A 14,843-nucleotide genomic window follows, 5' to 3' on the forward strand; every position below is an offset into this window, starting at 1 on the left:
TTCTGGGTGGAAAAGGCTATCAAATAAACTGGGAGTTCTGAATTCAGATGTAACATGAAATAACAGTTTGTACTAACTGCAAATAATAAGCCGAATACATTCTGTTGTCTAGAATTCCATTTGAACATCTATCAACAAAGCACAGTTTGCTGTGCAGTCAGCATTCAGTCTTCACGGTAAACTGAATGCTGTTATAATTGTTTTAATAACAGCACATTCTGCTTTTGCTCCCCCCCCCCCGCAAAGGCTTTGTTGTGAGCTTTTCCTAGAACTATGTTTAGTTCAGTTATGGTAATATTTAAATTGCCTTTCTTGAGACAAAAGGCAAACAGCAGGTCAATGTTTTTAAGAAAGTGTTTTCTCGGCACAGTATGACTCGAAAAATTACTGTTTTCTTGTGGAGCTTAAAAATGTCACCTTTTGATTATTCCTGCCAACTCATCAATCATATTGTGAGCTCCTGCAGTGGGGAAGACAAAAGTGATCTCACGGAGAGCAACAAACATCCGGTGTCCCTGATAAGAAACATGACATGATGTCTCAGATGTCAAAGCTAATTTACACAAAGGATGTTAACACCCCAGTGAAGAAAATCGTGGCCATTGAAAGCAGCCCTTTCCTCAGGGGAAAAAAATGCATAAACACATATTCCTGAAGCTTGTGTTGCATTTTTGAGCAGAAACAGACACCGCCCTCCCCTTAGTTCTATAGTTGTGGCAACTTGGTATGTGCTTGTGCATTTATCTTCCACCTTAAAGCCTGAATGAATGAGAAACAGATAATGAATGAGATGATGCCTTTTCTGGAGCCTCACAGTCAAATTGCACAGAATGAATTCAAACACAGAATGGAAGTAAACATGAATGACTCCATGTCATTCCATTTGATGTACCTATTCTAGGTCTTTTCCTCCCTGAGGGGATTTATGATTTTCATCCTATCCAATTCAGAATGAATAATTTTTCTCTTCCATTTAATATGGAAGATGCCATTAACCATCTATTTTCTTTTACAAACCCATGAACTAGTGTCATTGTTAAGAATACACACACCACCTTTCATTGAGATCTTTTACAAGTGCATGTTGTTGTTGTTGTCTGCCTTCTTTATGGTCCAACTTTCACAGCCATACATTGCAACTGGGAAGACCATAGCCTTGACTAGACGCACTTTTGTTGGCAGGGTGATGTCTCTGCTTTTTAGGATGCTGTCTAGATTTGCCATAGCTTTCCTCCCCAGGAGCAAGTGTCTTTTAATTTCTTTGCTGCAGTCCCCATCTGCAGTGATCTTGGAGCCCAGGAAAATAAAATCTGTCACTACCTCCATTCTTTCCCCATCTATTTGCCAGGAATTGAGAGGGCCAGATGCCATGATTGGATGTCATGATCTTAGGCAAACACAGACAAGTACAAAGGTTCAAGGATATGCACTTCTGGCCTCAGCTCTGTCCATCCAGGCATCCTGCAAGCATGAAGAGAACTTGTAAAATGCATGCCCAATTTTCCCAATCATTTAAGCTGCAAGAGGAGCTGCTTCTGATGCAGATAGAAGGACGTCAGATGTTCAGGGAATTGCAAGTAATTAAAATTCTGTGATATCAGGACTGTGTTGCTTCCAATGTAATGTTGAAATATTAGACATTTTGTATTATAGTTTTCAGGATTTCAGTTCACTTGTTTCCCCTTCTCCTATCATCATGTATAATGAAACACCACAGAAAAGCAATCTGGATATACTTTCTATGATTATGGTCGGATTCCTTTAGTGTTGTGTTTTATCCATATGCAAATGCACCACAAACAAAGATACAATCATATGTAAAATAACACTAAGAATACTTCATCCAATTTTTGTTAGTGTCAACATTTCATCAAATGTTTTTAGCTACTTTTAGCAATGTTATGTGATCCTCAAAAGAGTGTGGTAGGAGAGAAAGGTTAAAGAAATGAAAAGCTGTAGAAAACTCCAGGGTTTATCTTCAAAATTATCCTAGATAATTTGGTAGGAACAAAATATAGGCCTGAGGCAGCCCAAGGAAAAATGAAAGAAAGGAATGGGAAAAAATAGCTAATGTCGAATTAATAGTGTAGCTGTTTAGCAAAAATATTAAATTGCAATAAATAACTTTTGAATCACAGTACTATTAATTGCTGTGAAGAGGGCTTCTCCATGAAGATCATATGACAAAAGCACAGCCGAGACTTAGCGCAGCAAATGATTGACATTGCGGAGAGCCTGCTGGAGGCAGACACAACCACCTCAGAGGCTTGCTAGCGGTGCTTGCTGCAGGAACACAGCATGTTCAGCGTCAAGGGCAATGCTGGACCTGCAGCTCCTGCGCATGGGTCTTGCCAGCTTTGCCTGGGATGCCATGGGAGCAGCTCACTCCTGAGGCGGAGATGGCCCACAAGGTGAGGCAAAGCAAACTCGGCACAGTTATGCAGTACTGGGCCCAACTGGTGACAGCAGCTGCTGGAGCAGCATGCTGGGCTGTCTGTCAAGCTAATCTCCTTTGCCTGTGCAGGCTGGCTCCTGCCAACAAGGGCCGATGGGGGAGCAGCTCGCCGCATGCGGCAGCCACTGGGAATTACGATGAATCTGCCCCTGTCTCCCTCACTCATGCGGGCTGGCTCCTGCTGGCAGCAGCATTTCAGGTTCACAGTGGATTTCACCCTACCCCCGCCCACCTGCACAATGTACCAGCAGATTGGGAAGTCAGAAGTAGCTTGCTGAGTAAGGTGGCTGCTGGGTACTCAGCAGTCCCACATGCCAGCCTGCACAACTTGCCAGTGGGGGAGGGGGAGGGGGGGACTGCTGTGACAGGTTGGTTGGTTATCTTTGAGTTGGTTATCTTTCTTCTTTTTTTAAAGCAAGCCTGTGCTTCTGAATATATGCACTAAATTCATGGAGTTGTGTTCTACCTCTCCACTCAGCTAAGTGCTGGAGGAAGACTCCACATTTTGTTGAGCAAAGACCATTTCCACACTGGAGGCTTCGTGCCAGGCTGCAGACTCGAGTTTCAGCTGGGGCAGGTTGGTCCACCTCTTCTTGCACCCGCATGGGGGAGCATTTGGCCTTCATGAGGGTGCATTTGGCCTCATCCACCCCAGATTTGTGCTTCCGCACAGGAGTTGGGGCAATGAATTCCCCAGTACTGAAATGGGCAACGTGATGGTAAATACAACCTATCGTTCTTGCATCTGTGCCCAGGGGTGGATAAAGGCTGTGTCTCAGCAAAAGAACATGTGCCTTGCATACAAAAATGTCCCACATTCAGGTTTTCCATCTCCAGTTAAAGGACCAAGGCAATAACAGCATATTAGCAACTATAATTGTTGGAGACAAGAATGGTGATTTTTCTTTTTTTGTAGCAAGAATACCAATCCAGAGTTTATTCCTGTGCTTGAGGTTAATGTAAAATATCGGCCTGAACTCTTTTTAATAGCTGACAGCTGAAAAGGCTTCTTTCTTATCTTCCATAATGCTTAAATAAAAGCAGAGTGTGAAAGCCGCTTTGCCTGTCTTCTACGCAATGCTCATTATGAGCCCAATACAGATGAGACTGGGACTAGTCAAAGAGTGGAAATAACAAGTGAAAGACTCCAAAAGTCAATTAAAAACAGGACAAATATTCCATTTCTCTTACAAATCAGGCCTGTAAAATGTAAAGGAAGAAAAAAAACCAAAATGGAAAAACATTAAACCAGACTCACTGAAGCATGCAGAAAGCATTGTCACTTCAGATTTTCAGTTATTTTATTCTATTTCATATCTCCCCATTTCTTTTTTATTAAAAATGCATTAAAACAAAACACATACAGAAAGTTACATATAGTTAAAATTAAAAATATGTACATAAAATCCAGCGGTAAACGAGAGTCAGCGCGGTGTAGTGGTTAATAACGGTGGCCTCTGATCTGGAGAAATGGGTTTGATTCCCCACTCCTCCACATGCAGCCAGCTGGGTAACCTTGGCCAGTCACAGAGCTCCAAGCTCTTTCAGCCCCACCTACCTTACAGGGCAGAGGAAGGGAAGGTCACTTTGAGACTCCTTCAGGCAGTGAAAACCAGGGTATAAAAAAATCAACTATTTTCTTTCTCTTTTACAGCTTGATTGATAACCACAACATTTTTATTAGCAAGGTGTACTGGTACTACTTTTATGGACTATACCTTCCTTCCTCTTCTCTAAAATGAGTGACCCCTATTCAGATGCACCATGTGCCAAAGCAGGATGCCCAAGGGGGCAGGTGTAAGTCCTTTTTAATGTTGAAAGGATTCTGGAAGGTTGCAGGATAATCAGGAATGAAAAGGCGATTGTGCTTCATTTTAAAAAAGAAAGAAAGAAAAAGAAGATTCATTGGGCTGTGCATGAATGGGATTGGTTAGACTCACATCCTGTTTCATCAGTTTCAACCTGATTTTTCAACAATCAGTTCAGTAGTTCAGTGCTACATTTGTGGATGTTCAGCATTTTGTTTCACTGTATTCCTTCTCTACCGTGCAGTGTCATGCAATCGGGATTTTGGCCATGAACCCTCTCAGACTGCCCCACTGAGTTTCATTATCACCCATCTCTGGTACACAACTGCCCTATTCACAGAGTGTTTTTTGTGGGGAGAGGAAGAGTTGGCAATTGTAAGCCACTCCTTCAGGTAGTAAAAAGCAGGGTACAAAAAACCCTAGCTTTTTCTCTCCTTGACAGACCTTTCCTGTGAGGCTGGGGTCTCAGAGCACCCCCAAGAGCAGACAATAAAGGGTTAGGGCTGAGGCACAGACCAGCCACAGGGATAGAAGAGATCTATACGTCACCACAGAATGTAGACTCAGGTGCTCATCATGATTAGAAGACCTTTCTCAGCTTGTAGGGAAGATTCTAACATGGGAACCAGATGCACCTGTGGGGAAATTCCCTATATAAGGCTGCAGTTAGTATTCTATATAGTCTGCCATATTGCTAATTACCCCATCAGATGTGTGATCATCTGTGCATCCATTCTTGTTCCCTGGCCTTTGCACTGCCTTTGGCTCTGTCTTTGGAATATAGATCCTGTCCCTGGACTGAGTGCCTTCTGATGTTGCCTTGGTGTTATTGAGCCCTGGAATGTGATCTAAAGACCCCTGTTGTCAGACTCTGTGGTTAATGGGAGTAGCCTTCTACCGAATAGCCAGAACAGCTTTGAGCCTGTGCTGACTGCACGGGGTGCAAAAGTAATAGACACACCTGAAATATAGCTGGTTTTAAAGGATGCAAGATCTGCCCATGAAGACCCTGAGACATGATTAACCCCAGAATTCCATTAAATCCTTTCCACGGATCATGAACAACTCTTCCCTGTCCAGCTGCCACATTGACTGCTGTCAGCAGATGTAAATAATATCAAAATATGTTTGTATCTAAATTGCAAACAAAGAACCAATGTGAGGCACTGTATGCAGAATAAATCCAATTCCACAACATGTCTCTTGCAAAGATCACAGCATTATTCATCCCTAGAACTGTCCGCCTGTTTTGGTGACATCCCAATGTTGCACAAAAGTTAAACACATCGGGCAGTTAGGGAAACCTTCAGCATACTACATAATTTTGGCAAAATAATTGTCAGAGAAAAACAGACAGACTAGATTACATACCAAAAATTTGCAGGAGAAAGCTGACAGAGGACCAGAATATTGATCACAATTAGAAGAAGAAGAACAAGAAGATTTTTATATGCTGCTTTTCCCTACCCGAAGGAGGCTCAAAGCGGCTTACAGTCACCTTCCCTTTCCTCTCCCCACAACAGACACCCTGTGAGGTGGGTGAGGCTGAGAGAGCTCTGATATCACTGCCTGGTCAGAACAGCTTTATCAGTGCCGTGGTGAGCCCAAGGTCACCCAGCTGGTTGCATGTGGGGGAGCGCAGAATCGAACCCGGCACGCCAGATCAGAAGTCCACACTCCTAACCACTACACCAAACCACACCAAACTGGAAGAGAGTACGCTGCTGGAATAGATACATTTATATTGCCACCAGGCAATTTCATCCTAACATTCCACTTTAAAAGACGTTATAAATACAGCAAAAGACTGATTATAACAATAGAAAATAAAAAGGGCCATGCCAATACCAGGCCATCAGATTAAATATTTTAAATTCATTATCACATGGCAGGGAATCATACGAGTTAAATAAAATCTCCAACTCAAGTCCTGGATTAGCTAACACCAGTAGAGGTATTCTAAACTCATCTGGGAGGCCCTGAAGGGTTTACATCAGATTATTGAAACACCCTGTTAATCCCAACTTCTATTTCATCATCACTATAAATAATCAAGCCCAAAGCTGGAACTAACAGAGTGCAGCCCACATTTAAACACCCTCACATTTGACAGTGTTTCAGAAGGCAAGGGCAATGGAAAAGGAATGCAACAAATAACCTCCAAACATTTGGCGGCAACAAGATGGACAATACCTTTCCACACCAACAAGTGAGACACAACTCTAGCAAACTCATCCTGTCAGGTTTAAAAGTGGGAAATTTGGATGAACAGTCAAAGATGTGCAAGGAAAACGAAGCATGTAAGACAGAAATAGGTACTAGAAACAGACTGGCAGAACAAGTAATGCCCCCCACACTGTAATCAATTGAACAGCAAGCACCATTAAAAAAACAGCGGTTCTTCTCCTCACTCTGATACTTTGTCTATTTACAAGTCCACACAAATGAGACAATGACAACAGAATATAATTAAAACCACTTCTGTCTGGAGAGCTAAATTTGTCTGCATGCTGCTCTGCACCGGAAGAAGCTTTGAGGTTAGGAGCAGACATTCTGAGAACATCAATATGAACATGATCACCAGGCTAACTTATCTTGACTGATATTCTCATGGGCTCCGGAGCTGATTGTCTCGTGTTGCTATATATCAAAATTCATCTCAAGCACTCTGCGTTGGTAATAAGTAACAAAAAACAAAATGTAACTAAATCTTCTGAATTACCAGCAAAGAGGCACATGTTCCCTGAAGTCATTAAAGCGACCTTTCTCAATCATGGCATTGCTTGCAGTTTTCCCCTCTTTACAACTTCACAGTCAGAGACATTCTTTACATGACCAGAAATACTTTTAGCTACTTTGGCTACTTTGGGTACCATAAAGAATTGATCCCAAGATTAGCTAGGTTAATGGGAAGACACCATAGGTAAGTAGCAAACTTTTTTTTTTCATTTATATGTAAGCAGTAGCAGAAGACAGGGGGTAGTGGCAAGCTGTTTACAAGCTGTTTTGTAATAAACAGTTAAACTGCACAAACTGACATGTCCAAATTGAATTTGATGGACCTGAACAGTTCAGTGAATGATAGCTCCTTGATCATGTACAGACAAGCCAACTGGTGAGTGATCAAGTATCCCTAGCAAGGATGGGGATGTATGACTATACACTTATTTCAAAAGCATCAAAATTCTCTATAATTATGCTATAATGTTACAGCAGTGGTGTGTAGATTTGGTTATTTTAATATATTTTAACCTGCCCTGAGCCACCAGGACAGGTGGGAAATAAGAACAGAGATGATGATGATAATTATAAAGATGACTGCCCTATGAGTATATTCTTCCACTTCAGTTAAAAATCAATCAAGATATATAAAAATATTTTAAGCCATGTTGATCTGCTGCTTCTAAATATTACTTGTACAAAAATCTAGAATACAAATAATTAAAAAGCTGAAATTCAAGTGTTGTCCCACTTTAAGAGTCACAAGATGCTGAAGTCCTAGCAGTTCACACCAATATACAAGAATTGCATTAGTGGCCCAGCTTTCCCTGATCTAGATATGGCAAAGTTTTCTACAGAAAGGATTAGAAGAATCTATCAGCAGCTGATGCAATTTTTGCACTGATGCAGCTGATGCACTAATGCAATTTTTATGAGCCTCTTATGGTGCAGAGTGGTAAGGCAGCAACATGCTGTCTGAAGCTGTCTGCCCATGGGGTTGGGGGTTCGATCCCAGCAGCCGGCTCAAGGTTGACTCAGCCTTCCATCCTTCCAAGGTCGGTAAAATGAGTACCCAGCTTGCTGGGGGGTAAACGGTAATGACTGGGGAAGGCACTGGCAAACCACCCCGTATTGAGTCTGCCATGAAAACACTAGAGGGCGTCACCCCAAGGGTCAGACATGACCCGGTGCTTGCACAGGGGATACCTTTACGTTTACCTTTATCAGCAGCTGAATAACCACAAACTAGTCTGAAATAATCTTAAAACTCAGCCTGAACTCAGCTTCCTTCTTCTGATTTCTTCTAATTTCTCTCTGTAGAGAACTTAACCATGTGTGTGTGTGTGTCAAAATCATTCAACAGTATCTTTCATAGAGTAAGTTCATTCAAATTGAGGGAAGGCAGAGTAGGGTTGTGTGGGGAAAGTTTTGCAAATGCCATGCTTTTATGTTCTCAGAAGTCAATCCAACAAGGATATTATAATATGTAACTTTCATCAGGTAGAAGAAGAAGAAGAGTTGGTTCTTATATGCCGCTTTTCCCTACCCGAAGGAGGCTCAAAGCAGCTTACAGTCGCCTTCCCATTCCTCTCCCCACAACAGACACCCTGTGGGGTGGGTGAGGCTGAGAGAGCACTGATATCACTGCCTGGTCAGAACAGTTTTATCAGTGCCGTGGCGTGCCCAAGGTCACCCAGCTGGTTGCATGTGGGGGAGTGCAGAATCGAACCTGGCATGCCAGATTACAAGTCTACACTCCTAACCACTACACCAAACTGGCTGATACATATTCACACATGCTGAACATATGTACTGATCTCTGACAGCAGGATATTCCCATGGCTAAGCCAGCATATGTAGTGATGTTTCACTTGATAGAATTTGACAGAAAATTTCACTCCATGACAGATGGATTTTGAGGGCTTTTCCATACATGAGGAATGTAGTGGTACAGGCTCTGAAGGAAGGCAGCATATTCCAACCCTTCCACATGACATCATCTGCCTCCAGAGGCTGCCTCACAATTTCCTCCATTTTAACCCATGATTTCAGGAGTCAGAAAAAGTGGATTCACCGACCTAAAATGCATCTTCCCCAGGTGAACAACCAACAGGCAACCAGCTGAAAGAACGTCTGGAGTGTGAAATGCTCTATAATATGGACAGAGGTCCTGCCTTCACACCCGGCCTCCCTCTACCACACTTGGGCATATCTGGGAACAACATTGACCTGAACAGAGTTTTGGTGCGCATTTACAAAACGCTATGCCTCTATGATTCCGTGAATACGCATTGCAACAATTAAGTAGTAATTTATATATATATGGCCATCGTGGGACTTTTAAACATCTATTACATATGCCGGGGGGGGGGGGAGGGATTGGCTGCCTACAGTGATTGACAGGCCAATGTGAGGCACGTATAGACACCAACCGGATATGCCGGGAGGGGACTGGCTGCCTACAGTGATTGACAGGCTGATGCAAGGCACGTCTAAGGTGCATTGCTTTCTCTTCTGCCTTTTCCAACTGCTACTGTGGAGCATTCAATGCACAAAAAGGTGGCTGGAAACGGCAAGATGGCTTGAAGGTGGGAAGGGCCAGTGAGGCACAATAGACTATCTCATGTTCGCTTTCAGGATACATGCCTCTATTTTGACCAATGTGTGGAAAAGCCCCAAAAGTTTTCACTTGACTGTACCAGTATGAGGAAAAATTTATACATATGTGTTTAAAAGGCCACTGATATCTTCTAGTACTAATTCACTATATTTTCTTGAATGAGAGGACTCGGGTGTCATTACATCCAAATTTATGTTAAATTGCCATGTATATATCAAAATAAATTGAAACATTTATCTTTTCCCTGGAACATGTCACATTAGCTTGTAAAATTATAATAGTGCATTACCAAAATAATAATATAGTTTCTGGTAATGTATCATCCAATTCTGTTATTGTTGGCCTGAATGTGCCTTCTTATAAGTTCATTTATTTCATAACTTCATAATGGCTCTTTAATACATAGTTATATTCCACCCTTAGGGTTGAAGATCAATCATTAAAATACCACATGTTATTAGAGGTAATAACCAAATGTCACCATTTTAGTGGGTAGATTTCTGTAATGGTCACATTTTTAGATTTATAGGAGTAATGAGCTATTAGGGACCCATCAATTTTCCCTTTAAAGTCCTGAATATAAAACTTGATCAAAGTTAAAGAGGGCTTTGAATTGATTAAATCAGAACTTTAACTCAAATCACCTAATCATCCTTTGCCTGTGCAACAACCTGATTCTCAGAAATAGAACAACTTCATATCAAATGCTTAAAATCACATAGAATCATAGAATAATAGAGTCGGAAGGGACCTCATAGGTCATCTAATCCAACCCCCTGCACTATGCAGGACAATCACATCCCAATCACTCATCTTCTGTAACCTGCCACCCCTTTGTCTTCACAGAATCAGCGTCTCCGTCAGATGGCTATCTAGCCTCTGTTTAAAAATTTCCAAAGATGGAGAACCCACCACCTCCCGAGGAAGCCCGTTCCACTGAGAAACTGCTATAACTGTCAGGAACTTCTTCCGGAAGTTTAGATGCAATTTCTTTTGAATTAATTTCATCCCATTCGTTCTGGTCTGTCCCTCTAGGGCAAGAGAAAACAATTCTGCTCCATTCTCCATATGGCACCCTTTTAAATACTTGATGGTTGTGAGATCCCCTCTTAGTTGTCTCCTCTATAGACTAAACAAACCAAGCTCCCCCAATCTTTCCTCAAAAATCTTGATCTCCATATCCCTCACCATCTTTGTTGCCCTCCTCTGGACACATTCCAGTTTGTCAACATCCCTCTTCAACTGGGGTGCCCAAAACTGAACACAATACTCCAAGTGAGGCCAAACCAGAGCAGAGTAAAGCAGTACCATCACCTCCCATGATCTGGACACGATACTCCATTTGATACAGTCCCAAATCCCATTTGCATTTTTAGCCACTGAGTCACACTGCTGACTCATGTTCAATGTATGGTCTACTAAGACTCCTAGATCCTTTTCGCACATTCTACTGCCAAGACAAGTCTCCCCCATCTTATATTGGTGTATTTGGTTTTTCCTACCTAAATGCAGAACTTCACATTTATCCCTATTGAACTTCATTTTATTCAGTTTAGCCCACTTCTCGAGCCTATCAAGATCATCCTGTATTCTGTTGCTGTCTTCAGTTGTGTTTGCTACCCCTCCCAGTTTAGTATCATTGTCTGCAAATTTAACATATCATGCTTAATACTCTCTTGTGAACTTCAATGGATCTTCATTAATTTTGATTAAACTGAGATCAAGGAACAGGCTTACAAACACCATGAGCTAAGCAAAATTCGTAGAACAGGGGTTTCCTGCCTGAGCATTCCATAGAAACCCGAAAGCAGAATTAGTAAAATTCAGTCCCATCATTCATCAACAAAAATGACATTCTGCTATCAGCAATACTGTTATACTGGTGATAGAACAGCTTTAAATCTAAAACCATTATGGCTGTAATCTAGAAGAAGAAGAAGAAGAGAAGAAGAGTTGGTTCTTATATGCCGCTTTTCCCTACCCGAAGGAGGCTCAAAGCGGCTTACAGTTGCCTTCCCATTCCTCTCCCCACAACAGACACCCTGTGGGGTGGGTGAGGCTGAGAGAGCCCTGATATTCCTGCTCGGTCAGAACAGTTTTATCAGTGCCGTGGCGAGCCCAAGGTCACCCAGCTGGCTGCATGTGGGGGAGCGCAGAATCGAACCCGGCATGCCAGATTAGAAGTCCGCACTCCTAACCACTACACCAAACTGGCTCTCTAAAGAAAGGACACAATGTTCTACTAATGAGAAAGCCATGATTCAGCTTTCAGTTGAGAGTCAGTAGGAAAACAGTATATATACACTTATAAAAGTGACTTCTTAAATGTTGTTTATTTACAAAATTTCTACCCCACCTTTCTGCCACATCATGTTTATGTGAAAGAAGTTATATTATTTGCTAAAAGTTATGCATGCAAGCGTGGTGGTTGAATATGTGCTACTATAATCACACAAAAGTACAAAATCAATAGGTGCAAGTATGAATGTCCAAGGGAAGACAGACAGAGCAATACTAGGCTCTTCTTAAGAGAATTTCTACCCTTGTCTCTTTTTAATGTGACTTCCAGCATGTTGAAAGGTAGGAATGGGCATAAACAGGCTATTTCATGTTTTGTAGATGCTGGGTTCTTGAACCACAAACCATCAAGAACTTTTAGTCATCAAACAAATTGATTTTGTTGGTGAACTTTGTAATGTGGTAGGACAGGACAGCCCGCAAGAGCCTCTTGTGGTGCAGAGTGGTAAGGCAGCAGACATGCAGTCTGAAGCTCTGCCCATGAGGCTGGGAGTTCGATCCCAACAGCCGGCTCAAGGTTGACTCAGCCTTCCATCCTTCCAAGGTTGGTAAAATGAGTACCCAGTTTGCTGGGGGGTAAACAGTAATGACTGGGGAAGGGAATGGCAAACCACCCCATATTGAGTCTGCCAAGAAAATGCTGGAGGGCGTCACCCCAAGGGTCAGACATGACCCAGTGCTTGACCTTTACCTTTTTAGGACAGCCCGCATTCCAGTGGAGTTACAGTGGATGGGTAAGTTCAAAATGAACTGGTGTTCAGAGCCCAGCCTCCCACCCCCTGCTTCTCGAGCAGTGGATAGGCAGACTGCTGTGTGAGAAGTGGGAGGGCAAGTACTGGCAGGTCTCAAGCAAGGACTGCATCTCAAACTCACAGGGAAGCTCTGTCTGACTCTCCTTTACCTGGCTTCCAAGTTTGGTGAAGACTGAGTATACAATGTCCAAGTTGCAGCCCTGCAAAGAAGGTGCCTTCAGGAAAGTGCTTTCTAGGGAAATGACAAGAGGAGGTTCAGGAGGTTCAGTAGTAGACAGGATTTTCTTCCTGTAGCTTCTCAGTGGAATCTTGGGTTTTATCTTCATGGCTCTAAAAAGTGTAGAGAAATGTTATCTTGCCCTTTCTAGGGAGAGAGCTAATACATTTTCATGAAAAAATTAATTACAAATTGATATAAACTTATTATGTATTTATTTATTTATATGGCTTCTCAATGTTTTCAGTTGCTTTTAAATCCTTAAAAAATGCTTCTGTTTATCTTGACATTTAGAGAACTAATGGCATCCCAGTACCAATGTTCTGCTGTATTAATGTGAATTATATTTATTTATTTTAATTTTTATTTATTACATTTTATGTCGCCCTGCCTTGAAGCACAGGGTGATTCACAGAGAACATGAATCCAATATGACAGATACAATACAAACAGCATAACTGCATTAACATTAACAATACTGAAGAAGAAGAAGAAGAAGAAGAAGAAGAAGAAGAAGAAGAAGAAGAAGAAGAAGAAGAAGAAGAAGAAGAAGAAGAGTTGGTTCTTATATGCCGCTTTTTCTACCCAAAGGAGGCTCAAAGCGGCTTACAGTCACCTTCCCTTTCCTCTCCCCACAACAGACACCCTGTGAGGTGGGTGGGGCTGAGAGAACCCTGATATCACTGCTCGGTCAGAACATTTTTATCAGTGCCGTGGAGAGCCCAGTTGGCTGCACGTGGGGTAGTGCAGAATCAAACCCTGCATTAGAAGTCTGCACTCCTTACCACTACACCAAACTATTTAACAGATTGGTCAGATTGAAATTGCCCCACAATGTGTCCAGTGGGCATATCCGATAGGATGGGATTTCAGGAGGCCCAGTAGATGTTGTCAGCCCCAGCTAAAAGCTTAGTGGAAGACCTATGTTTTGCAGGCCCTGTGGAACTGTGCTAGCTCCAACAGGGCACAGATCTCCATAGGGTGCTCATTCCACCAGGTGGAGGCCAGGACAGAGAACAGCCTGGCCCTGGTTGAGGCCAGACATGCTTCCTTGGGGCCAGGGATCAGCCAGTTGGAGTTGGTTGAGCATAATGCTCTTTGAGGGGCATAGGCAGAGAAAGAGACACATGGATCCATTGCATTTGACACAGAGATACACCCAAGAGTTTAAATGCCCTTGGACACCACATTCTCAACTCTAAAAGCCCAGCTTGGTATGGTCAATAGCCACATGTCTCTCTCTGAAGGGTTCTAGAAAAGTCCTTTCCCTACCTTTGCAAAAAAAAACAAAACCCTACACCAAAAGCGATTGTTCTTGACAATGAAGGATCAACGAAATGAAGCTGCTTGTGTAAAATTTTCTTCATGAGTTGAACAAAATTATTGGTTGATAATATTAATTAACCCCTTTTAACCACCCATATCTATCATTTTTGTTCTTGAAAGCTAAAGATTTAGTTGGTCCATTCAGGGCTAATTGTTTCAGATAGATTACTGCAATAGGTTCTTTGTCTCAAAAGTTATTTATGTTCCCCAGGGTATAACTTTATTAGAGGCAAGGTTTTATTCTGTTTTAAACCTGATTTAAAGTGCTATTAAGGATTATCACAAGATAATTTATAAGCAGTTGTGGAAATGCATTCATGCAAGAAGTTCCATATGATAAATGAAGTAGGCTTTACAGAACTCTGAAAACTAGCCAAAAATGCAGACATATCTAAAGGCTCACATGGGTGCCATCAAAACTCACTTCATACAAGGCTTCCTACCATTTAGCAAGTGACTTTCATGAACCAATCTAGAGGACTAGAAGGTATAACTATCAAACCACATGTAGTGATACACTACATAGGACAGTTTAGGACTGTAGTTAAGATTGGGGAGAAATCAAGCAGGGCCAGTTTCAGATTTTGCGGAACTCTGATCAGAGAATTCTCAGGGCTCCCCTTCCCTCTTCTACTCCCCATGCCCT

The sequence above is a fragment of the Paroedura picta genome, chromosome 9 (assembly GCF_049243985.1).
Source record: "Paroedura picta isolate Pp20150507F chromosome 9, Ppicta_v3.0, whole genome shotgun sequence".
NCBI lineage: Eukaryota > Metazoa > Chordata > Lepidosauria > Squamata > Gekkonidae > Paroedura > Paroedura picta.